The sequence below is a fragment of the Anomaloglossus baeobatrachus genome, chromosome 6 (genome assembly GCF_048569485.1).
Source record: "Anomaloglossus baeobatrachus isolate aAnoBae1 chromosome 6, aAnoBae1.hap1, whole genome shotgun sequence".
Lineage (NCBI taxonomy): Eukaryota > Metazoa > Chordata > Amphibia > Anura > Aromobatidae > Anomaloglossus > Anomaloglossus baeobatrachus.
Genome location: NC_134358.1, coordinates 377,181,038 through 377,208,653, shown reverse-complemented (window position 1 = coordinate 377,208,653; position 27,616 = coordinate 377,181,038). Strand labels below are relative to the sequence as shown.

Below are 27,616 nucleotides of genomic sequence, written 5' to 3'. Positions count from 1 at the left end.
TACTGCAATTTTGGGTTGACAAAAAAAACTGCAGCATGTCAATTCCTTGTGTGTTTTTGTCCAGCGCTTTTAGCCCTTTCAGCCATTGATTTCTGTTCTGCCTTCTTTCACGTAACGCTGTGTATCTCTGGCATACAGCTAAACCCTCATTCACATTTCAAATAAACAGACTGTATGAGTTCAATAGCCTTGATTTATTGGCTGGAAACGTGAACTTGATTGCAGTATACGTGGAATATACAGTGAATATAGGAATATTCAAGGTACAGTCGAATATGGTATAGAATATGGAATACGGTATATCCAAGATACAGTTGAATACGGGTAAAAACTAACAAGAAAATGATTACAGTCAGTACAGTGTTAATACAGAGTTAACATAGCATAACAGTACATGAGATGCAGTTATAATGAGGATGTAGGTGAAAGGTCACTGCAGTTGCAACACATAGAAAATATTATCTATACAAACAAGGCAGGGACTAAGATGTAGGATTACAATGTACAATGCATTTACTACAGTCTTCCATCTAAGATTCTATCACTAACACATGTAATTTGATTTGCTCACCGGATTACACTAGGCAGGGGTGAATGTACAGAAAGGTAAGTCGGCAGGTCCTTTCCTAACAAGTCCAAACAGAAAATGGCTGCAGGCTTCTTCTCAGCTCAGAGGGGCGTTCCTTACCCAGAATACATTTAGCTTAAAGAGAAACTCAGCAATTCAAAAGAATAACAACGACCTCTATGGGTTGTAACAGAAATTGCAATGAATGACTATTAGCAGGCTGCCATATATGGCAGAACAATTTCACTAAAAGAAATGCATGAGACGCATATATTTTTGTTGTGTTTTCTGGCACAAGGTGTGTTTTTCTGCAAGAAGGTGCAGTTTTGTTGTTAACAAATAAACTACAGGGGTGGGACATAGCCTAAGATACAAAAAGTTGATGCTACCCAGTTGATGCAATTTAATTTTGCACTGCAGGCACCGCACGCCACTATACAGCGAAATATGTGGATCTTTTGAACACCGATGTCGCATAACAGGTATTTCCCCACTTTCTTCTTTATTGGAATATCTGTGTTACTGATAATTGGGTACAGATATCTTTTATTTCCTATTTTCCTTTCTTTATGTCATATATTATTTTTTTCTTATATTGTCTTCGCCCGTTCTTTCTTTTCTCATTGTGTCCGAAACTCAAGTTTTTTTTCTATTCTTTTTTTCTGTGATTTTTTTTTCTTCCTACAAATGCAGTTTCAGTTTCTTAAATATCCTATAATTTCAAGGAACCTTCTCTGGTCATGTGTTCTTCCCCCTTAGGTGATATATATACTAGAAGCAGCCATCAGCCCCTCATATGAAAATTCTTTCATGCATAATCAAGTATTCTATTATATTTGCTGTATAAATATATGCATTGCATGTTGTCATTCACCTTGTGACTGTTCAATACACATTGCATTATCATAACAATTATTACTTCCTCCATCTCACCTACACTCTGTACCTGATCTATCTATTACAATAAATGACATCACGCTCTCCCCAGTACCCAAAGTTTGGTGCCTTGGAGTGACCTTTGACTCTGTCTTGTCCTTCATATCACACATCCAATCCCTCTCCACCTCCTGCCGTCTTCAAAAATATTTCCAGAATCCATCCTTTCCTCAATTCTCAATCTACAAAAATGCTAGTGCATGCCTTCATAATCTCCCGCCTCGATTACTGCCACATCCTCCTCAGTGGCCTCCCTGCTAACACTCTCGCGCCTCTCCAGTCCATCCTTAATTCTGCTGCCCGACTGATCTACCTCTCTCCTCAATACCACCTCACTTCTCCTTTCTGTAAATCCCTCCATTGGCTCCCAATCCTCCACCATATCCAATTTAAACTTCTAACAATGACCTACAAAGCCATCCATAATCTGTCTCTGAACTATTTTCCCACTACACTCCAAAATGTAATCTCCGGTCCTCCCAAGATCTCTTTCTCTCCTCCTCTCTTTCGCTCCTCATGCAACCGTCTCCAAGACTTCTTCCGAGCATCCCCTATCTTCTGGAATTCGCTGCCTCAACACGTCAGATTATCTGCTACACTTGCAAGCTTAAAACGGAACTTGAAAACTCATCTGTTCAGAGATGCTTGTAGTCTCCAATGACCCTACTGCCTCATTACCACCACTGCTACTGCCTCACCACCATGCAGCGACTGCCGCCCAACCAACACCCCACCTACTGTCTCCTCCCCCAAATCCTACAGAATGTAAGTGTGGCGCCCCTGAGGCTCCAGTCACCCCACAGGTACTGCACCTCAGCCAGAGGTGTAGTATTTCATTCCCGGAGAAGGAGGAGGTCACAAATCGGTATACAAACAAATACAGATACACTCTTTATTTAGCAACACTTCATCAGGCCATAGTTAGGGCAAGTTGCACCTTTACGGAGAGCTCAGCCCAAAGCCAGCTTGAAGGTGGGGTTTAGTTAGTGGGAGGCACACTGTAGAACATTAGTCAGTCAGGAAGTAGGAGCGGAGGAGTGAAGACCTGTGGTCTGGAGCTGGAGCAGTTCGGCCCAGGCACAGGGGAGAATTGGTCTTAGAGCCATCAGGAAGTGAGACATACACCCGTGATCTCGTTCCACAAACGGAGTGGAGGGACTTGGCCACAGTAGGGGACCGGCCCCTCAACTAGTGGAGAACTACAAGGCTCAGCTAGCAAACCGGAGGCTGAGGTTACTTCAAGTACCGAAGCCACATCTGCACACACATCCGCTGGAAGGTGACCATATAGGGCCAAGAGACAGAGCTTCAAGCCACCTGACAGGGTCCGTGGACACCAGCTGAGGGCACTGTGTGTGTAGGCTCGTGACAGGCGGGAGAGGTCAGCGCAGGAAGTCGACCAGAGAAGGAACACAGAAGGGTGTAAGGGCTTGTGCCTCCGAACTATCCGGGATCGGTTGGAGCCCATCACAGCAGGACTCAACACTCCGGGGGCGACATTTGACCGGTCATTTGACCAGGAAACTTTCAACAGTGAGTAAAATCTTGAGATTGCATCCCAGTGATCCTCCGGCCCTGCACCCCGCCTTTGTATCTTCATCATTTGTGAGGACTACTACTCCCAACAGCCCTGGGGCCCAGCTCTACCTGTGGAGAGCTAAACCAACTCTGCTGCATCACCACCGACATCCCCAGGGAACTGAATAGCAGCAGCGGCACCTATCTTGCCGCATACCACAGGTGGCGTCACAAACTCTTATCCCCTGTAAATAATCCCCACCACCACAGGGGTAATGAGTAACCCCCAGGCCCCAATGTCGGAGTGTCATAAGCCCGCAAGGGCAGGATCCTCTTCCCTCTGTACCAGTCTGTCTATTGTAACTTGTATATGTATTCCGTATGTAACCCCTTCTCATGTAAAGCACCATGAAATCAATCGTGATTTATAAATAAATATTGATAATAATAATAATAATAATAATAATAATAATACTTATTAACGGATTGACTACTGATAATTTTTTGATAATTTCACATTACCTTGTATAACATATTTTTTGGTCAGATGCTAGTTTTTCTGTAATTGACCTACATTTATTCATGATCTCATGATTATTTTTTGTCCTTCATTTTTCTTATTATTTTTTTTAGTGCAAACATTTATTCTATCTGAAAAGATATCCTTGATAAATACATTAACCCCTTCATGACCTTGTGATTTTTCGTTTTTGCGCTTTTGTTTTTTCTCTCCTCTTCTTCCAAGAGCCATCATTTTTTTTAAAACAATTTCTGCCAATATAGACTTATGAAAAAAAGTACAATTCTGAAATTTTTTTTTTATTTACCATGTTCTCTGTATGGTAATACTGACCTAACAATATTATTCTCCAGGTTAGTACAAGTACGCCAATACCAAACCTGTACAGTTTTTATTTAATTTAAGTGGTGAAGAAAAATTCTGAAATTTGTAAAAAAAAAAAAAAAAGTCGCTTTTGTTGCCAGTTTCCGAGACCTGGAATGTTTTCATTGTCTGGGATCTGGCTTTAATTTTTTATTACCCTTATTGCTGGAGTAGGCATGAACACCACGAATATTACCCCGTTTGCCACCGCACCAGGGCAACAGGAAGAGCTAGGTCCAGTGCCAGGATTGCCGCATCTAATGGATGCGCCATTTCTGGGGTGGCTGCTATTGTTAGGCTGCTAAGGGCCAAATACCATGGCCTTTCCACCCTAATAATATCAGCCCCCAGTTGTTTTCTGTACCCTACATCATTTTTTAAACAAAAAAAATCTAAACATTTTAAAAAATAAGTATGGGATCCCCTCTATTTCTAATACCTAGCCAAGGTACAGCAGACAGCTGGGGGTTGCAGCTTGCAGCTGCTGTTGTTCCTGTGCTGGATATTAAAATTGGGGGGGGGGAACCACACGTAATTTTTTTTTAATTAAAAAATGAAAATGCTGTAAAACAGCTGGCCAAGCTACCTATCTCTACCTATTGAGCTATTCTATCAGTTCTTTCTTTCTGTCTATTTTATATGTTCTTTCTTATTTTCTTTTTTTCTTTATATCTTTCTATCTATTTTATCTGTTCTATTTATCTATATGTCTATCTTTCTATAGCTATCTATAATTTTTCAGGCTTTGGCCGTCTTTTACACATTAAAAAAAACATTCATTTCAGTATTATGTATTTTTTACCGATACCAGTCACCCGGATGTCACACGTATGAAAACACGGATGTCACACGGATGACCATACCGGTACATGTGACTGGCACTTGTTTAAATATGGCCATCTGAAATGGGCCTAAAGGTAGGACTGCAAAGTACTAAGTGTGCAATAATATATTATTTTGATCTGGCATATGGGGTTGACGTGACTTGTACAATTTACTGTTTATGTATTACCATTTTCTTTGATCTACAATGCTTTAATGGTTTACCAAAGTGTAACGTGGCATTTGTTATAAATATTTGTATATTTTTTGCATCAGGCCGTTCCATGTAATTAAATCTGAAACCATCTGTAACATGTGAAACACAACCGATTGTACTAAAAAAGTAAAAAAAGAAACATTTAATTTCACAGCTACGTGTAGTGTAGATAGATAAATGATCACCATTCCTGAACTATATAGTAATGGCTAGTACAAAAAACCCAAGATCATGTAATTATTAGCAGAAATATTTTGCACTGCATGTTTTTTTGTAAATATGTGGACAAATACCATATAATGTATGTTAGGAATGATCTTGATGTATTTTGAACAATAACAACATACTGCCAAACTGGACTTTTGTTTGATAGAATACAGTGGGGGAAATACGTATTTGATCCCTTGCTGATTTTGTTACTTTGCCCACTGACATGGACATGAACAGTCTATAATTGTAAGGATAGGTTAATTTTAACAGTGAGAGATAGAATATCCAAAATAAATCCAGAAAATCACATTGTCTAAATTATATAAATGTATTTGCATTTTGCAAATAGAAATAAGTATTTGATCCCTCTGGCAAAGAAGAATTAATACTTGGTGGCAAAACCCTTGTTGGCAAGCACAGCAGCCAGATGTTTTTTGTAGTTGATGATGAGGTTTGCCCACATGTCAGGAGGAATTTTGGTCCACTCTTCTTTGCAGATCATCTCTAAAACTAAGATTTTGGGCTGTTGCTTGGCAACTTGGAGCTTCAGCTCCCTCTATAACATTCCTATGGGATTAAGGTCTGGAGACTGGCTAGGCCACTCCATGACCTTACTGTGCTTCTTTTTGAGCCACTCCTTTGTTGCCTTGCTGTATGTTTTAGGTCATTGTTGTACTGGAATACTCAGTCATCAACCATTTTTAATGTCTTGGCGGAGGGAAGGAGGTTGTCACTCAGGATTTTATGGTACATGGCTCCATCCATTGTCCCATTGATGCGGTAAAGTAGTCCTGTGCCCTTAGCAGAGAAAACCCCCTCAAAACATAATGTTTCCACCTCCATGCTTGACAGTGTGGATAGTGTTCTTTGGCATAGGCAGCATTTCTCTTCTTCCAAACACGGAGAGTTGCGTTCAGGCCAAAGAGCTCAATTTCTGTCTCATCTGACCACAGCACCTTCTCCCAGACACTCTCAGAATTATCCAGGTGTTCATTGCCAGACTTCAGACGAGCCTGCACATGTGTCTTCTTGAGTAGTGGGACTTTGCGGGCACTGAAGGATTTTAACCCCTTCAGCCCCCAGCCTGTTTTCACCTTAAAGACCCGGCCATTTTTTTACAATTTTGACCAGTGTCACTTTGACAGGCTATAACTCTGGAACACTTCAACGGATCCTGGCGATTCTGAGATTGTTTTTTCGTGACATATTGTACTTCATGTCAGTGGTAAATTTAGGCCGATATGTTTTGCGTTTATTTGTGAAAATTTCGGAAATTTGGCGAAAATTTTGAAAATTTTGCAATTTTCAAAATTTGAAATTTTATGCCCATAAATCTGAGAGATATGTCACACAAAAAAGTTACTAAATAACATTTCCCACATGTCTACTTTACACCAGCGCAATTTTTGAAAAAAAAAAATTCCGTTAGGAAGTTAGAAGGGTTCAAAGTTCATCACCAATTTCTCATTTTTCCAACAAAATTTACAAAAAAAAATTTTTTAGGTACCACATCACATTTGGAGTGATTTGAGAAACCTAGGCGACAGAAAATACCCAAAAGTGACCCCATTCTAAAATCTGCACCCCTCACTCTGCTCAAAACCACATCCAAGAAGTTTATTAACCCTTTAGGAGCTTCACAGCAACCAAAGCAATGTAGACGAAAAAATGAAAATTTTACTTTTTTAATACAAAAATGTTACTTTAGCCATAAAAATTAGTATTTTCACAAGGGTATCAGGAAAAATGCATCATAAAATGTATCATGCATTTTCTCCTGAGTACGCAGATACCCCATATGTGGTGGTAATCAAATGTTTGGGCACACAGCAGGACTCGGAAGGCAAGGAGCGCCATTTGAATTTTTGAGTGCAAAATTAGCTGCACTCATTAGCGGACACCATGTCGGGTTTGAAGACTCCCTGAGGTGCTTAAACAATGGAGCTCCCCCACAAATGACCCCATTTTGGAAACTAGAGCCCTCAAATATTTTTTCTAGATGTTTGATGTGCACTTTGAACCCCTGGGGGCTTCACAGAAGTTTATAACGTTGAGCCGTGAAAAGAAAAAAAATTTTTTTTACCACAAAACTGTTGCTTCAACCAGGTAGCTTTTTTTATCACAAGGGTATCAGGAAAAAATGCACCATAAAATGTATTGTGCATTTTCTCCTGAGTACGCAGATACCCCATATGTGGTGGAAATCAAATGTTTGGGCGCACGGCAGGACTCGGAAGGCAAGGAGCGCCATTTCACAGCAAAATTGGTTGGAATTATTAGCGGACGCCATGTTGCGTTTGGAGACCCCCCTGAAGTGCCTAAACAATGGAGCTCCCCCACAATTGACCCCATTTTGGAAACTAGACCCCTCATGGAATTTATCTAGCTGTTTAGGGAGCACTTTGAACCCCTGGAGGCTTCACAAACGTTTGTAATGTTCAGCCGTGAAAATATTTTATTTTTTTTACCACAAAATTGTTTTTTCAAACAGGTAGCTTTTTTTTCCACAAGGGTATCAGGAAAAAATGCACCATAAAATGTATTGTGCAATTTCTCCTGAGTACGGCGATACCTCATATGTGGTGGAAATCAATTGTTTGGGCGTACGGCGGGGCTCAGAAGAGAAGGAGCGCCATTTCACAGTAAAATTGATTGGAATTATTAGATTAGCAGATGCCATGTTTCATTTGGAGACCCCCTGAGGTGCCTAAACAATGGAGCTCCCCCACATGTGATCCCATTTTGGAAACTAGACCCCCCCCATACAAAAAAAATTAGTTTGGCAAAATAAAAAATACAGACATTAGTAGAAAAAAAAAAAAAAAATGAGCGCCTGCCAAGACCAGTGCCAAATGTGAGAGCAATGCACGAGTCTCGCATCGCATCATCCACTGCAGTCTGGAAGCGAGCAACTGCGCTGGATAATGCGATGCGAGAGGGCGGGGCGGCAGATGAGAAAGGGCGCAGCGGATGGAAGATGGGAAAGGGCGCAGCGGGTGGAGGAGCGGCAGAGGATGGGAAAGGGCGCAGCGGATGGATGGGAAATGGCGCAGCGGATGGAGGAGCGGCAGAGGATGGGGGGGTGAGATGGGGATACCTACCTTACAGGATGGATCTAGGCAGCAGGATCACAGCAGACAGAAGAGGCAGCAGATGAAGGAGGCAACAGATCGAGGAGGGTGAGAGGGGGCAGTAGATGGAAAATGGGAGAGAGCAGGCAGCAGATCGGGGAGGGGGGCAGAGTCTGATGGGAGAGAGAGATGGCACATGGAGGAGGGGGGGCCCCGGGGGGAGGCTGGCTTGCAGCACATGTAGGGGGAGGGTGGCTTGCAGCACATGTGGGGGGAGGGTGGCTGGCTTGCAGCACATGTGGGGGGAGGGTGGCTTGCAGCACATGTGCTGCAAGCCAGCCACCCTCCCCCCACATGTGCTGCAAGCCAGCCACCCTCCCCCCACATGTGCTGCAAGCCAGCCACCCTCCCCCCACATGTGCTGCAAGCCACCCTCCCCCCACGTGGGGGGAGGGTGGCTTGCAGCACATGGAGGGGGAGGGGGGCTGGCTTGCAGCACATGTGGGGGGAGGGTGGCTGGCTTGCAGCACATGTGGGGGGGGGAGGGTGGCTTGCAGCACATGTGCTGCAAGCCAGCCACCCTCCCCCCACATGTGCTGCAAGCCAGCCACCCTCCCCCCACATGTGCTGCAAGCCAGCCACCCTCCCCCCACATGTGCTGCAAGCCAGCCACCCTCCCCCCACATGTGCTGCAAGCCACCCTCCCCCCACGTGGGGGGAGGGTGGCTTGCAGCACATGGAGGGATAGGAGGTGTGGAGAAGGGGCAGCCGATGAAGGAGGCGGCGGCGGCCGCCGATCGGGAACAGTTGGGGCCGATTCGGGGGCAGCAGCGGCTGAAAAAGGTGGGTGCGACGGCGGCGGGGACAGTGGCGAGCATGGCGGCGGGGACAGCGGTGGATCGGGAGCGGCGGCGGGGACAGCGGCGGGGCGATCGGAGACAGCGGCGGGCGATCGGAGACAGCGGCGGGGACAGCGGTGGAGCGGGAGCATGGCGGGGCGATCGGAGACAGCGGCGGGGACAGCGGTGGAGCGGGAGCATGGCGCCGGGGCGATCGGAGACAGCGGCGGGGACAGCGGTAGAGCAGGAGCATGGCGGGGCGATCGGAGACAGCGGTGGGGACAGCGGTGGAGCAGGAGCATGGCGCCGGGGCGATCGGAGACAGCGGCGGGGACAGCGGTGGAGCGGGAGCATGGCGCCGGGGCGATCGGAGACAGCGGCGGGGACAGCGGTGGAGCGGGAGCATGGCAGGGCGATCGGAGACAGCGGCGGGGACAGCGGTGGATCGGGAGCAGCGGCGGGGCGATCGGGGACAGGGGCGGGCGGCGGGGACAGGGGCGGGCGGGCGGCGGGGACAGCAACTTACCGCTCTCCTCGGCTTCCAGGGACGGTCACAGGCCGGAGATCCACATTGATTGGAGAGAGCGGTCACAAGACCGGTCTCTCCAATCAGAGCTGGGGGCGGGTGAAGCATCGATCACCCAGCTCCAGCCAATGGCCAGTGCTACAGCAGCACTGATCAGGGCTGGATTTCAATGTTCCAGCCATTTTCAATGGCTGGAACATTACAGTGGCTGTAATTGGCTGAGCGGCGTTCGTCAGCCAATCACAGCCTCTGTAGGTTCGGGGAGGAGGCACCACCCCTCCTGAGGTCAGGCAGAGGTCCCCTCCTTCCCGAATCTACCGTTTAAGTAAACAAATTTCACTCCCCGGGGCTCCGGGACCGCGATTTCGCCATGACGTACTGAGTACGTCATGGGTCGTTTAGCACCATGTCACCATGACGTACTCAGTACGTCCAAGGTCGTTAAGGGGTTAATCCATTACATTGTAATGTGTTACCAATGGTTTTTTTGGTGACATTGGTCCCTTAAGGTCATTAACAATTTTCCCCCGTGTAGTTTTAGGCTGATCTCTCACCTTCCTCATGATCCTGGCTACCCCACAAGGTGAGATTTTCCATGGAGCCCCAGATCGATGTCGATTGACAGTCATTTTGTATTTCTTCCATTTTCTTACTATTCACCAACAGTGGTCTCCTTCTCACCCAGCGTCTTACTTTTGGTTTTGTAGCCCATTCCAGCCTTGTACAGGTCTATGATCATGTCCCTGACATCATTAGAAAGATCTTTAGTCTTGCCCATGTTGTAGCGTATGACTGATTAATTGAGTCTGTGGATAGGAGTCTTTTATACAGGTGACAATTTAAGACATCTGTCTTAAATGCAAGTAACAAGTTGATTAGGAGCGTCTAAGTGGTCTGTAGGAGCCAGAACTCTTAATGTTTGGTAGGGGATCAAATATTTATTTCTACCTGCAAATAAATTTATTTAATTTTTACAATGTGATTTTCTGGATTTTATTTTTTATATTCTATCTCTCATTGTTAAAATGAACTTACCCTTAAAATTATAGACTGTTCATGTCTTTGTCAGTGGGCAAACTTACAAAATCAGCATGGGATCAAATAATTATTTTCCCCACTGTATATGCCAGTATTTCCGCTAAAATTTAGCATTTTGTTGTTGGTTGTTTAGATCCTTAGATGCAATTTTGCTCAAAAAGAGCTTAAAAATAGAGCAAATAATTAATAAAGTCACTTCTTCAAACAATGTTTATGGTCTTTGCTATAAATGTACTGTACATGGAGAAAGATTGAAAGTTTACACTTACAGATATAAGGCATTATAGAACTCTTATGGCATATTGGACGTGACTGTGAATCTGATGAATTTTGCCTTTCATATGCTTTTCATTTCCTTGCTAATCATCTCTTCTGGATTCTGCAGGACAATAGGCTATGTGACTACACTGCTCCTGCTTTTGAGAGATGCAGCTGATTGTTGAGTGACATGCAAGTGTCTGGGATTGGCCAGGAGGTGGGCAGACTGGTTATATACAGAGAACAGCTTGCCCAGTGCATCATATGTGAGAGTGGAGCGACTGGAGATCCAGAGGATTTACCCTGTAAACTGTAAGTAACATTTCTCCCAGCAGCTTTGTGTGTGCCTAATCCCAAGAAGATAAATAACTGGATTACTGTAGCTGTGAGTCTTATTATTTGCTACTAAACCGTATCTGCCATTCATACCTTATTTATTTCCTGACAATGCACCTTCTACATTGTACAGGTAAACTCAATATTACCTATATTTTAATTTCCATTGTAAATAACATTAGGATCATTCTATATGTAAAAATGTATGTCTGCATATATGCCTAAAATATTTTATTATTAAATAATTCAAACATATTTTAATTTTGACTCAAAAATATTTTACTTTAAAAAAACGTTTTTATTTATAAACTTACGTGTTCATAATGAACTAGTTTCTCTTTATATTATCTCTGTCATAAGCATTCGTAGTTTTATAACCTACTTCGGTTATTTTGCCAAAAATAGTATATTAAATACACTCGAATTTGTGTGCCTACTATCCCTAATTACAAATTATACATTCATTTGTGAAGTCCACTCTTTAGTATTTTGCTTCTGTATAAAGTTCTCCTAGATACAAACTTCCCGTGCAAAAAAAGTTTGATTTTTCCTCAGAATTGTGTTTCCACATAGATCCGTATTGCTGCTGGATGTATGCAGCTCAGTTCTGCACTGATAAATGTATATGGACCTGTGATTACTATACTCAACAGACTATTGCACTGTGCGTTACAATCAAATAATAAAAAAACATTAAAAAATTCAGACAAATGGCAAGGCTATCTGTTTCCATTGTTGATTTCGATACTACTATAGAATTCAAGGATCCATCTTTTTCTACTGTAATGTTGCTTGTTGCTTATTGAGATCTGTCTCCAAATGGACTCCTTTTTATCCTGAATGTTCACTATGTAATTAAGTGTATGTGTAAAGAAGTAAATGAGTATGCTTAACCCTTGTGTGGTACCATGAAAAAAAATCAGTAGTTGTACCAATCTGCATGAGGTCACATGGTAACAGACAAGGGTTAAACAGAATTTCTGGATGTTCATCTTGGAGCAGATTCTGCTCAAAAATCCACTTCCAAGACCCCTTTAAGTACTCTCTAAATAAGCTTGCTATTGATGTAAATTTGAGGAATATCTATAATGCCCATGGTCCTATTGTTTTAAACATTTTTTCCATATAGATAGAACATAAGTATATCAATTCTTGACACTTTTCTGCTTAACATCAAAAGTTGACTAGTGAATCAAGTGAAACAAATAAAAATACACCAATAAACAAAAACCACGTAAGAAAAAAACCCACAACAAAAAATTTACCCAAAAACATTTTTCAAACATTTCTTTGAAGTGGGTTGAAAAGATCCAAGGCACCGTATCTCCTTCTCCAAAAATACATCTTCATTATGTCACAGCATTTGCAGAATAAAAAAAGAGATGTTTTGACCACATAGGGAATTTTTCAAGTAAAGTAAACAAAAAGGAACACATAGAGAACATCCAGTGCCTTGGACCTTTTGGATTTGTCAATTTGGCTATATCATGGAGCGTTGCACCAAGACTGCATGCACCTTGGAGCGGTGGATGGATCTGCACAATTTGGAGCTTTTAAAGGCTGTGAGAACACTCTTAAACTAGCCATACACTTATGTAACCGTTGGCTTTGTGATCATCCCTCCTGACTCCTCTATACACACGAATGCCTGGCATACCTGAATGATTGTATTCTCTATGGGTACAGCAGGAGGTTTCTCCTTCTGTAAAACAAAAGGATGAGGCAAATGAATTCTAACTCCCTGATTCTTCTCTCCTCGTCATTATCTGCTGGGGTAGAGTCGGGAGTTCCAAGTACATATTAGATGATTGGCGAATCCCACTGAAATTGATGCTTTATGTTCAGAATTCTGGCATATGCTGCTAAAGGGAAGATGGGGAGATATTAATTTTATTACTCACCCTCCCCCATTTACTTTTTTTGTGAAAAAAAATTGGAATAATTTAAATGTAGCATAATATATTGAAGATCTTAAATAAGCATTATGTTTGGAAAAACAATACAAAAAATGTGGTTAGAAACAAATTGCCCATAATTGTCACAATGTATTTCTGACTTTTAGTGTGCAAATAAAAAAAAAAGTCTAATCTGCTCTATCACAATTTTCTTAACTATTTGTGCTAGAATTTAGATCCATCTCCATTAGGCACACTTGACCAAGTTTGTAGACACGTGTATGAAGTGTATAAAAAAGAAGTAATGAAAAAGGTGCAAAAGTGAAAAAAGACATCTATAGACAGACCCTGGTGGAGAAAAAGTGCCATACTTTTAGGGCTCATGCGCACGTTGCGTAGTAGCATGCATTTACGCTGCGTATTGTACTGCAGCGTAAATGCATGCGTTCTGCGTCCCCAGCACAATCTATGTAGATTGTGCATGACACGTGCGCCTATTGTTTTTATGAATGCAGCGATTTGGGTGCTAAAATTTTGACCCAAATCCGTGCGTTCATAAATGCAGCATGTCAATTATTCCCTGCGCTATGGATGCAGCTCCCACTCTGTCTATGGTGGGGGCAGCAGCCAGAGCGCATGAAATTGGCTTTTTTTTAACAAAATAACTGCATTCATTATGCAGTGTTTCTGCAGCGATGTGAAGCGCACATGAGCTGTCGGATCGCTGCAGAATATTCTGCAGTTACGTGCGCATGAGCCCTAAGTCAGTATTAGGGTATGTCCACGCTGTTTTTGGGGGATTTTTTTTCCACCAATGCACTCCAAAATCCACATTAAAAAACACTTTAGATTGTCTTTGAATACATTTCCTACTGATTTAAATGGGAAATCCACATTGCTGTTCATACAGCGTTTTTCCCTTTGAGGCTGTGTATAAATGCAGAAAAAAAGTGACCTGTTACTTATTTAACACTTTAGTGAATATACTGTCAAAACATACTGGTTTGGACTGGTCTAAAGGGAAACTGGTGAATTAGCCGGTGGATCCTCTGCAGGAGTTGGCAACGGGCAGAAGCAACGTCATCTTATTTATTCATTAATCTACAAAGTTTAACATTATATAGAAGCATAGGTAAATATGTGAACGAGGGAAATGTACTATTTGCATGTTTCTGAACAGTGAGCCCCCAAAGTCAATGTTACTGGTGGGCCCTTGGCATTTCCAGGCAATTGTCCTTCATGTCAATGTCTTACATTTACCTGACATCTGGGTGACATCTTTACTTATACATCAATCATTCAGAATGTACATGTTCAAATTCATTTTCCTATGTTAACAATGGTAATAATTTGTAAAAATCGCATCCTATCTTATCTATAAGGAATCTGACTTGTATCAATAAGCCTCATCTGATATACACTGTGTGCAGAATTATTAGGCAAGTTGTATTTTAGAGGATTTTTTTATCATTGATCAACAACTATGTTCTCAATCAACCCAAAAGACTCATAAATATCAAAGCTTAATATTTTTGGAAGTTGGAGTGTTTTGTTTTTTTTAGATTTGGCTATCTTAAGAGGATATCTGTTTGTGCAGGTAACTATTACTGTGCAGAATTATTAGGCAATTTAATAAAAAACAAATATATTCCCATCTCACTTGTTTATTTTCACCAGGTAAAGCAATATAACTGCACAAAATTTAGAAATAAACATTTCTGACATGCAAAAACAAAATCCAAAAAATTAGTGATTACCAATATAGCCACCTTTCTTTATGATGACACTCAACAGCCTACCATCCATAGATTCTGTCAGTTGCTTGATCTGTTTACGATCAACATTGCATGCAGCAGCCACCACAGCCTCCAGACACTGTTCCAAGAGGTGTACTGTTTTCCGTCCGTGTAGATCTCACATTTTATGAGGGACCACAGGTTCTCAATGGGGTTCAGATCAGGTGAACAAGGGGGCCATGTCATTATTTTTTCATCTTTTAGACCTTTACTGGTCAGCCACGCTGTGGAGTAGTTGGATGCATGTGATAGAGCATTGTCCTGCATGAAAATCATATTTTTCTTGAACGATACCGACTTCTTCCTGTACCACTGCTTGAAGAAGTTGTCTTTCAGACACTGGCAGTAGGTATGGGAGTTGAGCTTCATTCTATCCTCAACCCAAAAAGGTCCCACAAGTTCATCTTTGATGATACCAGCCCATACCAGTACCCCACCTCCACCTTGCTGGCGTCTGAGTCGGAGTGGAGCTCTCTGCCCTTTACTGATCCAGCCTCTGGCCCATCCAAATGGCCCATCAAGAGTCACTCTCATTTCATCAGTCCATAAAACCTTTGAAAAATTAGTATTAAGATATTTCTTGGCCCAGTCTTCATGTTTTATCTTATATTTCATGTTCAAAGGTGGTAGTTTTTCAGCCTTCCTTACCTTGGCCATGTCCCTGAGTATGGCACACCTTGTGCTTTTTGATACTCCAGTAACGTTGCAGCTCTGAAATATGGCCAAACTGGTGGCAAATGGCAACTTGGCAGCTTCACGCTTGATTTTCCTCGATTCATGGGCAGTTATTTTGCGCCTTTTTTGCCCAACATGCTTCTTGCAACCTTGTTGGCTATTTGCCATGAAACGCTTGATTGTTCAGTGATCACGCTTCAAAGGTTTGCCAATTTCAAGACTGTTGCATCCTTCTGCAAGACATCTCACAATTTTGGACTTTTCGAAGCCCGTCAAATCTCTCTTCTGACCCATTTTGCCAAAGGAAATGAAGTTGCCTAATAATTAAGCACACCCTATATAGGGTGTTGATGTAATTACACCACACCCCTACTCAATACAGAAATGCACATCACCTGATTTACTTAGTAGTTTACTTAGGTAGTTGGCTCTCAAATAATCTCACAAAAACTGATGAAAGGTGGGCTAAAACCGATTCACAGACTAAAAACTTCTTAATTTTATAAAAATTAGTTTTATTAACAGAAGCAATTAAATACAAAATACTTCCACAATATATACCAAACAATATACTTAGTGCCAACTATACAATAGAAACATGTATCCCCCCTCCAATGATACCTCTATATATTCCCCCTAAATTCAGGAGCAAAAAGAAAAACATATTTATATTCCCTTATAAGAAAGGGCTTTTGATCATTGCTGTAAGCGCATAATAAGTCCACGAGGGGGACCCTAGTGATACTCAAGTTTCAATTAAGCATTACAGAAATATCCCTAAACAGTCCAATAGTCAAGAGTCCTACAGTCAAGATCCCTAAAAGCAACACTTCACCATAACCTTTGATTCCACGTTGGGATATAATTCTGAAATTGTTCCTGATTACTATATACACTAGGAAGTTGTAATATTGTCAACCTATAAACCCCTAGTCGACCCGACGCATTTCCCCTCCCAACAGGAGGTTCTTCAGGGGTCGTTCAAAAGCAGAATGAAAAACAGTATACAAATGATACATATACGCAACAGATTATCCTCAAGCTATATAGCAAGAATAAATATGGTTGATGTAGTATCCTCTGGCTATATCATATCCTCAAAATCCAAGGTTGCCAGGTGATGCAGAATTTCATAAGGTAGCAATATAGATGTTACGGGACAACTTATTTAATTCTCTTTATGTTGTTTATCACCTCGCCTGGAACAAAGTTGCAAATTCAGAATGGATGACGATGTCACCTATTTATGACATGTCCATTTATAAATCCTTTCTAAGTAAATTCTGACAATGCAGAGAATGAACTAAGGTCTCCTCCAGGAGATAATTAATTAATATGTCCCGTCCAATCAATTTGTAAACCCCGCATAATGTATACAGCCTGTAGCCCGAGCTCCTTGTGATATTAGGAGCGTTCACAGTCTCTGTAGACCCACGTGGAGGTGGACTGCTTTTGAACGACCCCTGTGGAACATCCTGTTGGGAGGGGAAATGCGTCGGGTCGACTAGGGGTTTATAGGTTGCAAATATCACAACCTCCTCTTCTATATGGTAATCAGCAGCAATTTCAGAATTATATCCCAATGTGGAATTTTTGATCATAGCTGTAAGCGCATAATAAGTCCACGAGGGAGACCCTAGTGATACTCAAGTGTCAATTAAGCATTACAGAAATATCCCTAAACAGTCCAATAGTCAAGAGTCCTACAGTCAAGATCCCTAAAGGCAACACTTTACCATAACCTTTGATTCCACATTCAGGGGTCATTCAAAAGCAGTCCACCGCCACGTGGGTCTACAGAGACTGGGAACGCTCCTAACATCACAAGGAGCCTGGGCTACAGGATGTATACATTATGCGGGGTTTACAAATTGATTGGACCGGACGTATTAATTAATTATCTCCTGGAAGGAGAAGAAAGGAATTATGAATGGACATGTTATAAATAGGTAAAACAAGACTGCCGCGGAAACACCATCACATGTCTCAAAGCTGGCAGGAAACTAGCCAGGTCTTTCACCGGGAAGGAACAACCATGGGAAGGGCAGTATCCAGTCAAGGAAACCGCCTATGCCAAAACATGGTATCCATCCACAGACAGCTGTTTCGGGGTATTTGTCCCTCATCAGTGTGGAGTAGGAAACTGGCTAGTGGGAGCAATGCCTAGTAAAAGACTTCATAAGCAAGGATGATTGACCTTAGGGAGATCAACATCCAGCACCACGGAGACACCATCACGTGTTTCTCAACCAAGTGATTCCAGAACAAGGCCCCCTCGGAAAAGATGCAAAACAAGACTTCCGCGGAAACACCATCACATGTCTCAACGCTGGCAGGAATCCATCCACAGACAGCTGTTTTGGGGTATTTGCCCCTCATCAGTGTGGAGTAGGAAACTGGCTAGTTTCCTGCCAGCGTTGAGACATGTGATGGTGTTTCCGCGGCAGTCTTGTTTTGCATATTTTCCCAGGGGGCCTTATTCTGGAATCACTGCGTTGAGAAACACGTGATGGTGTCTCCGTGGTGCTGGATGTTGATCTCCCTAAGGTCAATCATCCTTGCTTATGAAGTCTTATACTAGGCATTGCTCCCACTAGCCAGTTTCCTACTCCACACCGATGAGGGGCAAATACCCCGAAACAGCTGTCTGTGGATGGATACCATGTTTTGGCATAGGCGGTTTCCTTGACTGGAGACAGCCCTTCCCGTGGTTGTTCCTTCCCGGTGAAAGACCTGGCTAGTTTCCTGCCAGCGTTGAGACATGTGATGGTGTTTCCGCGGCAGTCTTGTTTTGCATATTTTCCCAGGGGGCCTTGTTCTGGAATCACTGTGTTGAGAAACACGTGATGGTGTCTCTGTGGTGCTGGATGTTGATCTCCCTAAGGTCAATCATCCTTGCTTATGATGTTTTAAATAGGTGACATTGTCATCCATTCTGAATCTGCAATTTTGTTCCAGGCGAGGTGATAAACAAGATAAAGAGAATTAAATAAGTTGTCCCGTATCATCTATGTTGATACCTTATGAAATTCTGCATCACCTGGCAACCTTGGATTTTGAGGATTTGATATAGCCAGAGGATACTACATCAACCATATTTATTCTTGCTATATAGCTTGAGGATAATCTATATAGTATACAGTACAGACCAAAAGTTTGGACATACCTTCTCATTCAAAGAGTTTTCTTTATTTTCAGGACTCTGAAAATTGTAGATTCACACTGAAGGCTTCAAAACTATGAATTAACAGATGTGGAATGAAATACTTAACAAAAAAGTGTGAAACAACTGAAAATATGTCTTATATTCTAGGTTCTTCAAAGCAGCCACCTTTTGCTTTCATTACTATTTTGTACACTCTTGGCATTCTCTTGATGAGCTTCAAGAGGTAGTCACCGGAAATGGTTTTCCAACAGTCCTGAAGGAGTTGCCAGAGATGCTTAGCACTTGTTGGCCCTTTTGCATTCATTCTGCGGTCCAGCTCACCCCAAACCATCTCGATTGGGTTCATGTCTGGTGACTGTGGAGGCCAGGTCATCTGGCGTAGCACCCCATCACTCTCATTCTTGGTCAAATAGCCCTTACACAGCCTGAAGGTGTGTTTGAGGTCATTGTCCTGTTGAAAAACAAATGATGGATCCAACCAAACGCAAACCAGATGGAATAGCACGCCGCTGCGAGATGCTGTGGTAGGCTTGCTGGTTCAGTATGCCTTCAATGTTAAATCCACAACAGTGTCACCAGCAAAGCACCCCCACACCATCACACTTCCTCCTTCATGCTTCACAGTGGGAACCAGCCATATAGAGTCCATCCGTTCACCTTTTCTACAAAGACACGGTGGTTGGATCCAAAGATCTCAAATTTGGGCTCATCAGACCAAAGCACAGATTTCCACTGGTCTAATGTGCATTCCTTGTGTTCTTTAGCCCAAACAAGTCTCTTCTGCTTGTTGCCTGTCCTTAGAAGTGGTTTCCTAGCAGCTATTTTACCATGAAGGCCTGCTGCACAAAGTCTCCTCTTAACAGTTATTCTAGAGATGAGAAGGTGTGTTCAAACTTTTGGTCTGTACTGTATGTATCATTTGTATACTGTTTTTCATTCTGCTTTTGAATGACCCCTGAAGAACCTCCTTTTGGGAGGGGAAACACGTCGGGTCGACTAGGGGTTTATAGGTTGACAATATCACAACCTCCTCGTGTATATAGTAATCAGCAACAATTTCAGAATTATATCCCAACGTGGAATCAAAGGTTATGGTGAAGTGTTGCTTTTAGGGATCTTGACTGTAGGACTCTTGACTATTGGACTGTTTAGGGATATTTCTGTAATGCTTAATTGACACTTGAGTATCACTAGGGTCCCCCTCGTGGACTTATTATGCGCTTAGAGCAATGATCAAAAACCCTTTCTTATAAGGGAATATAAATATGTTTTTCTTTTTGCTCCTGAATTTAGGGGGAATATATAGAGGTATCATTGGAGGGGGGATACATGTTTCTATTGTATAGTTGGCACTAAGTATATTGTTTGGTATATATTGTGGAAGTATTTTGTATTTAATTGCTTCTGTTAATAAAACTAATTTTTATGAAATTAAGGAGTTTTTAGTCTGTGAATTAGTTGGCTCTCAAGCCTATACAGCTTGGAGTAGGACAACATGTATAAAAATTATCATGTGATCAAAATAAAATTTACCTAATAATTATGCACACAGGGTACAAAACAGTAAATCCTGCCATTTTTTCACATGGTCCGTGTGAATAAACTGTCATCCTAACAGCCCAAATAAATATCATTAGTTAGTGTGCTGTCGATTTTTACCATATAATAGGCTCATCTGAATTAGACCTGGCCTTGGATATTTTAAAATACTAAAGATCAAAGACTGTACCCGACCAGCATAAATCAAATGTTACACTCATACGCTTCACTTCTGTTGTATCTGTTTTAATCATATAATTCTTGGAAAGATTATTTACATCCAATATTCTAAGAAACTTTAGTATTTTTTTTTAAATTTGAACTGCAGCAAATAGTTCCATTTACACATGTACTGTATTTGTACTAGGCATAATTATTACCATTGTTCCCTTCTAAAGCAGATTATGTTGCAGTTATAATTAACATCATATGTCTGGTGAAACTGTGCCCCATTTTTTCTTCAAAAAGTAAGAAAGAAAACAATGTCAGCGTCTCAAAATTTATCCAATATTTTTTTTTTACATACAGCATAAGATATGATTAAAAAAAAAAAAGTAAATAAATGAAACATTCCTCTTTTATTCTTCCTTAAATGATTCAGTGCTGACTCTGGATAGATGATAATACTTGTTAGATTGTAGAAGTTCCAGCGCTGGGATCCACAACAAACCGGCAGAGTTGAGTACTCATCCAACTCGCTCCCTTGCCTGTCAAAGCAAAGTCAAGAGTCAAAAATGCGTGTAAAAATGCAATAAAAAACAATAAAAAAATGCAAGTAACCTAATTTACTTAATATCGGCAGAAGAAAGTCTGCACTCTGTTTTCCTTAGTTCAATACCTTATTGGAAATCCATCTGCACATAAGGCGTACAATGCAGTCTTTGATATATTTTATGCGTTTCGGAATATCAGTCCATAATCATAAATGTCTTTAAAGACTAGATACAAGTGGTTTTGAAGTCAGAGGCATTGAAATGGTTAATGCCATGAGGCACATTACTACAAGGGGACAAACACGGGGCATATTACTACAGGGCCCAAGGATGGGGACAAGAATGGGGCACATTACTCCAAGAGGGACCAGGATGGGCACATTACTACAGGGCACAAGGATGGGCACATTACTACAAGGGACAAGGATGAACACATTCCTTTTTATTGGTATCTATTTTTATTTTTGAAATTCACTGGTAGCGGGCTGCATTTCCCACCCTAGGCTTATATTTGAGTCAATAAGGTTTTCTAGTTTTTTGTGGTAAAATTAGGGGCTTATACTCAGGTGAGCTTATACTCGAGTATATACGGTACATATTGTTTTTATTTTATTTTATTTGCTTCAATGTTTTCACTTGTTCAGTTAAATGTTCATTCCACACCTGTTCATTCATTATGTTGTAATTGTAGTATGAGGAGGGGGCAGGATGGTTTGAAAAACCTTCTTTTAAAAAAAAAAAAATAAATATTCTAATTAACATAACAGAAGACAAAAACAGGGGCATTGACATTCGACAATAATAGGGTATATACAAAGGTTACTTATCTGGTGTCAAGCCAAACAAATTATACAGAAAATTATACAGTATGTCTATTCATCTCAATCAGTAATACATATTGTATGAAAAAAAACCCCTCAAAACAATACAATGGTATTAAAGCCAAAATAGAAAAAGAAAAGAGTAAAAATTTGAGAATAAGAATAAGTTCCCTGTCCATCTCTGTGTTCTAACAGGAGTGTCCATTTCCAATGTCAATTGTTATATGTTAAGTGTTTGATGACACCTCCAATACCCCCAGTATATGAAAAAAAAACCTAATTATTTTCTAAATTTCATGAGGAATATAATGAAAGCCTATAAATGTTTTCCACAACAGACTTTCCCTGCTGATTTTGATTTGCTTGTCTCTGCCTCTATAAGTTCAACTTCTAGTACATGTTTAATTTGAGATATTATTGACCCCACAGATGGAATACCTGGTTTAAACCATTCGCCAAAATAAATTCTGTCGGGCCACAACTAAGAATGTATGAATATATCTAGGTATCTTAACTTTACCTGTCATGGGTTGAGTTTCAGGAGGTCAAAGTTGATGAAACAGCAGAGCCTGTGGCGTTTGTAGAAGTTTCACTCCCCAATATGCGTGGATATGATCTCCCACTCGTTTCCAGTACGTAACTACTGCTGCACATTCCCACATCCCATGCCAAAAGTTCATTGACGGTACCACATTTAGGACACAATGTGATCCCGTTCCTGGCACTTTTGCGATTGTGGAATATTAAAACCGTACAGTGCTGTGTGCATAAGTTTAAGAAAAGTCTCTCTCCATCGCTCACATAAGATGTATTTTCTTAACTCCCACCCTTGTAAGATTATCTCTGCGATATCATTATCTCTGGTACACCTCTCCCATGTCATGTTCTGTTTTAATTTCAGGAACTTGTGTCTTATGGTGTACAATGAGGAGATGCTCACAGTCTGGGTGCATGGGCCTATACTAATGTGTAAGGCATGTGAAGCAGCTTCATTCTCCAACTGTCTAAGTCTGGAACGGCAAAAAGAGTGAAGCTGAATGACCTAAATGAAGTACTAACTACCCAACCGTAATTTGTCCATAATTTCTTGTGGCATCAACCATTGTTTGTCTTCCATGAGCATAACATTTCCAGCTTTCCCCATGCTATGACGATTCTGGCCCAATACTCTCCCGATTTCTGTTCCCTGAGGGAATTCAGGGTGGTTAAATATTGGCATATGTTTTGAAAATAAGGAAGGGGAGCTGAAATGCTTTCCTGACTATTTTCCTGCACATTATAGTGTCCCGTAGCAATAAAGAGGCTTTTACCGTGGTAATTTGGTCTGTTTAGCGTGAGCAAGGGCTATCAAGTCCCAAGGGGCATCCAACTGTCTTTCCAAAAGGGTATTCGAATAACAACTAGTGTCGTGTATCCAGTCTACTACATGTCTGAACAGGGAGGTGATGTTATAGGCCCTTATGCGGGCTTTACACGAGGCGATAGATTGTGCGATATGTCGTCGGGGTCACGGTTTTCGTGACGCACATCCGGCATACCGCACGACGTCGTCTCTTGTGACACCTCCTAGCGACGCAGTAACGCTCTCAAATCGTGAGTCGTGTACTCGTCGCTAGGTTTCATAAAATTGTTTAATTAAAATGGCGGAGGCTGTTCATCGTTGACGTGGCATCACACGTTGCTCCGTGTGACACCACGGGAACGATGAACAGCAGCTTTACCTGCCTCCTGCGGCACCTGACGGCTTACTGGAAGGAAGGAGGTGGGCGGGATGTTTACATCCCGCTCATCTCCGCCCCTCCGCTTCTATTGGCCGCCTGCCGTGTGACGTCGCTGTGACGCCGAACGTCCCACCCACTCCAGGAAGTGGACGTTCGTCGCACACAGCGAGGTCGTCCGGAAGGTAAGTATGTGTGACGTGGGGTAAAGGAGTTTGTGCGGCATGGGCAACTAATTGCCCGTGACGCAAAAACGACGGGGGCGGGTACGATCGATTGTGCTATCGCACAATCTATCGTCTCGTGTAAAGCAGGCTTTATATTTAGGAAATTGACCCATCTTTCACTTCGTAGAAGTATTTGTTTTTTCAAGTACAATCTTGGGTCTATCATCTGTCCAGATAAAGTGGTTAAAGGCCTTCTTTAATTTGTTTGTGTCTAGGTGTTTTAGTATCAGGGGTAATGTTTGCAAAGGGTACAGAAGTCTGGTAAAATGGATCATTTTGATCAGATGACATCTGCCTAAAAGAAAAATCGGTAAGTAATGCCATCTCTAAAGCTCCCCTACAATTTTTCCAATTAAAGGTGTATAATTCAGTGAGTAGGGATGGTTTGATCGTTACCCTATCTTTATCCCCAGAGACGTTATATATGACTTAGAGATACGCCGTTCTAGTCCCAGTTTCTTCCAATGCTCCAAAGGTATTTTTTCATTCCAATTCTAGAAGTTCACTTTTGTTAATTTTAATATTGTAACCTGAGTAATTTCCCAATTTCTGAATAAATGTAAAAAATTGTTTAAAAGAACTGAAGTCCTCAGTGGTTGATACCTTTTAATGGCTAACTAAAAAGATGGTAATAATTGCAACCTTTCGAGACTACGCAGGTCTCTTCTTCAGGCTCAATATAACACAAAATCTGAAGCGTGAATAAATTTAAAGACGTTCCCCAATTGTTCTAGTGGTCGTGGCAGGAACAATATGAGGTCGTCCGCAGAAAAATGCTATTTTGACTTTATTAGTACCCACTTTAAATCCCTCAAATAGATCAGTCTCCTAAATATACCTAACAAGGGTTTCCATGGCCTTCCAGATTTATGCAAGTGTAATGGCTCAGAGAGGAAGCCTGGTGTATGTACTCTAGCTGTAGGATTATGATTAATATAAAACCCCTCCAAGAAAATTGTAAACTTGCCCGTGATGTTAAACAAGTATAGCATCACCCTAGCCAGTCCCAGCTTGCATTATCAAATACTTTTTCAGCATCCAAGGTTAGCAAGACCGGTCTCTTTCCCGGTGACTGATGTCGTCCTACTACATCCAACACTGTCAAGACCTTTCTTATGTTTTTCCCTGCAGCTCTCCCTTTGACAAACTCTACCTGTGACAGTTTCACCAATTGAGGTAGCGCACCTGCCAAGCAATCTGCCATTATGTTAGACATGATCTTTTGATCTAGGTTGATAAGAGAGATGGGCCTGTAGGAGCTAGACTCCAGGGGGTCTTTACGTTGTTTAGGTATTACTTTAATGAACATTTCATTGGATCTGTCTGGAATAACTCCAGCCATCAAAATGTTATTATAATAGTTACAGTAGTTAATACTGGGGAGACCTGCTCCCTCAGGGCCTTGTTAAATTCCCCACTAGAGCCGTCACGGCTAGGTGCCTTGCCATGTTGGAGATGACTAACAGTTTGTTTCATCTCATCTTCTGTTAATTCCACATTTATTACATCCTACTGCTCCTCTGTTAGTTTTTGGAGAGTTAAATGTTGCAGAAATTTTTTTACCTTCTGTTATGTTGATGTATGAGGATTTATTTATAGGTCCTTGTAGAAGTTGTCTAATACTGTATTTATTCTTTTGGGGTCAGAGATTATCTCTCCTTGGCTATCTCTTATTCTAACTATGGGAGACATTTGCAACCGACCTTTCGCTAATCTCAAATTTGCCTGCCTTGTTATCATGTCTAAAGCTGGTGTCACACTAAACGACAGCGACAACGACGTCGCTGTTACGTCACCATTTTCGGTGACGTAACAGCGACCTTGTAAGTCGCTGTTATGATCGCTGCTTAGCTGTCAAACACAGCAGAAGCAGCGATCATAAGGTCGCTGTGCTACATGTTCAGAGAGCAGGGAGCCGCACTTAGCGCTGGCTCCTTGCTCTCCTGCAGCACACATCGGGTTAATTAACCCGATGTGTGCTGCAGCTACATGTCACAGTTCAGAGAGTAGGGAGCCGCGCTTAGCGCTGGCTCCTTGCTCTCCTGCAGCACACATCGGGTTAATTAACCCGATGTGTGCTGCAGCTACATGTCACAGTGCAGAGAGCAGGGAGCCGCGCGCACTGCTTAGCGCTGGCTCCTTGCTCTCTTTGCTACAGTATGCATCGGGTTAATTACCCGATGTGTACTGCAGCCACATGTCACAGTGCAGGAGCCGGCACTGGCAGCAAGAGCGGAGGCTGGTAACCAGCGTAAACATCGGGTAACTAGGGAAAGGTCTTCCCTTGGTTACCCGATGTTTACGCTGGTTACAGCTTACCGCAGCTGCCAGTGCCGGCTCCTGATCGCTTCATTTCGTCGCTCTCTCGCTGTCACACACAGCGATGTGTGTGTCACAGCGGGAGAGTGACGACCAAAAAATGAAGCTGGACATTCAGCAACGACCGGCGACCTCACAGCAGGGGCCAGGTCGTTGCTGGATGTCACACACAGCGACAGCGACGGGACGTCGCTGCAACGTCACAGAAAATGGTGACGTAGCAGCGACGTCGTTGTCGTCGTCGTTATGTGTGACACCAGCTTAAGCAACTCAACTTCTTGCCTAGACAGATACATCTGCTTCCTTCTATCAATCCAAGTCTCAAATTCTTGTTTGGACAGCTTCTATTTATCTCTGTTCTGGGCTGAGGGATTCTGCAAAAACTCAATATATGTGTTTCTAAGCTTTGTCAGAATATCTCTCCGCCACCCTTTTCTTGAGGGAGGAGGCATAATCATTATTCTGTCTCTCAGCACCACCTTTTCATTACCCAAAACAAAGCAGATTGATCTTCGTGTTGACTATTGTCATATACAAACTCTCACAACCAACGTATATTTCTGGCCGCAACTCTCCAGATTTCGAGATGGGGTCTGGATCAGTTTAGGTGATCACCAAGGGATTCTAGGAACAAGAGCAGACAATCCCCCTTCTGTATGGGCGCAAATCTGTCTATCTAGTCAGTATGGTCTCTGTCAGGTGTGGGAGCTGCTCATCCTCAGCACCAGAACCGGAAGTCCTGGAAAACATTAACAGGGATTTTTATATGGGTAAGAAATCTATGACAGGTAAAATGACATTCAACGCACAAGATATATTGAAGACCAGATTGTAAGCCATGTGTTCATATAAGATTTCCAATAAAGTATTGAACCAAGGAAAACAGTGCAGACTTTCTTCTTGTAGTATACATTTTTGCCTACTCAGGTTGTTGTGCCCCTAGGTGGTCTAATTCACTTAATGGGTGCAGAAATGTTGTAAAAAAAACCACAATATCCAAAACTTACCAAATCTCTTTGTGGGCAAACAGCCTTAGGCCTCCTTCACATGTATATGTTTACAGTATGACTGACTGATGTTTTTTTCACGGATACCACACATACCCATTATAACATATGGTGCTGTTCATATGTCCACGTTTTCATATGGGTTGTGTGTTCGTGCAAACCACAGAGAGACATGTACATTTTTTTCTGGCATCATGTATTGCAAGGGCCAATACATATCTATGGGTCCATGAAAAACACGTACAGCACACGGATGGGATCAGTGTGCAATATGTGTGTGTCGCAGGCGGAGGGGCCGCGTTCACTACGCTTGGGTCCGAGGCTGCTGCTGCTCGGTGGCTCGAGAGGTGGGCTTGACCCAGCGCTCCTCGACCACGAGTGAAAAGGGGTGGTTTGTTTGGGGAAATAGTCCGTGACGCCACCCACGGGTCGTGCTGATAATGGGCACCACCGCTGCTGGTGACGGGGATCCCGGGAGCGATGGCAGGGAGCAGCTAGGATGTTGGTTCCCCCTCCGT

At 42.2% G+C, this 27,616-nt stretch overlaps 1 protein-coding gene and 1 long non-coding RNA gene across 3 annotated transcripts in view; one reads left to right on the top strand and one right to left on the bottom strand.

Annotated features, from left to right (window-relative positions):
- The first annotated feature begins 11,101 nt into the window (after positions 1 to 11,101).
- Positions 11,102 to 27,616, top strand: part of DDC (dopa decarboxylase) — a 516,742-nt gene continuing 500,227 nt past the window's right edge. Inside the window, exons 1-2 of one of the 2 annotated variants that reach the window (XM_075315037.1) lie at positions 11,143 to 11,198; positions 23,988 to 24,082. The gene's annotated coding sequence lies outside the window, so the exon portion shown is untranslated. Of the gene's footprint in view, positions 11,199 to 23,987; positions 24,083 to 27,616 lie in introns of both variants that reach the window. The other variant, XM_075315036.1, reaches the window with a different exon arrangement.
- LOC142243281 (uncharacterized) overlaps positions 20,541 to 27,616 on the bottom strand; it is a 91,600-nt gene continuing 84,524 nt past the window's right edge. Inside the window, exon 5 of the long non-coding RNA XR_012724348.1 lies at positions 20,541 to 21,000. This is a non-coding gene — a long non-coding RNA (uncharacterized LOC142243281). The remainder of the gene's footprint in view (positions 21,001 to 27,616) is intronic.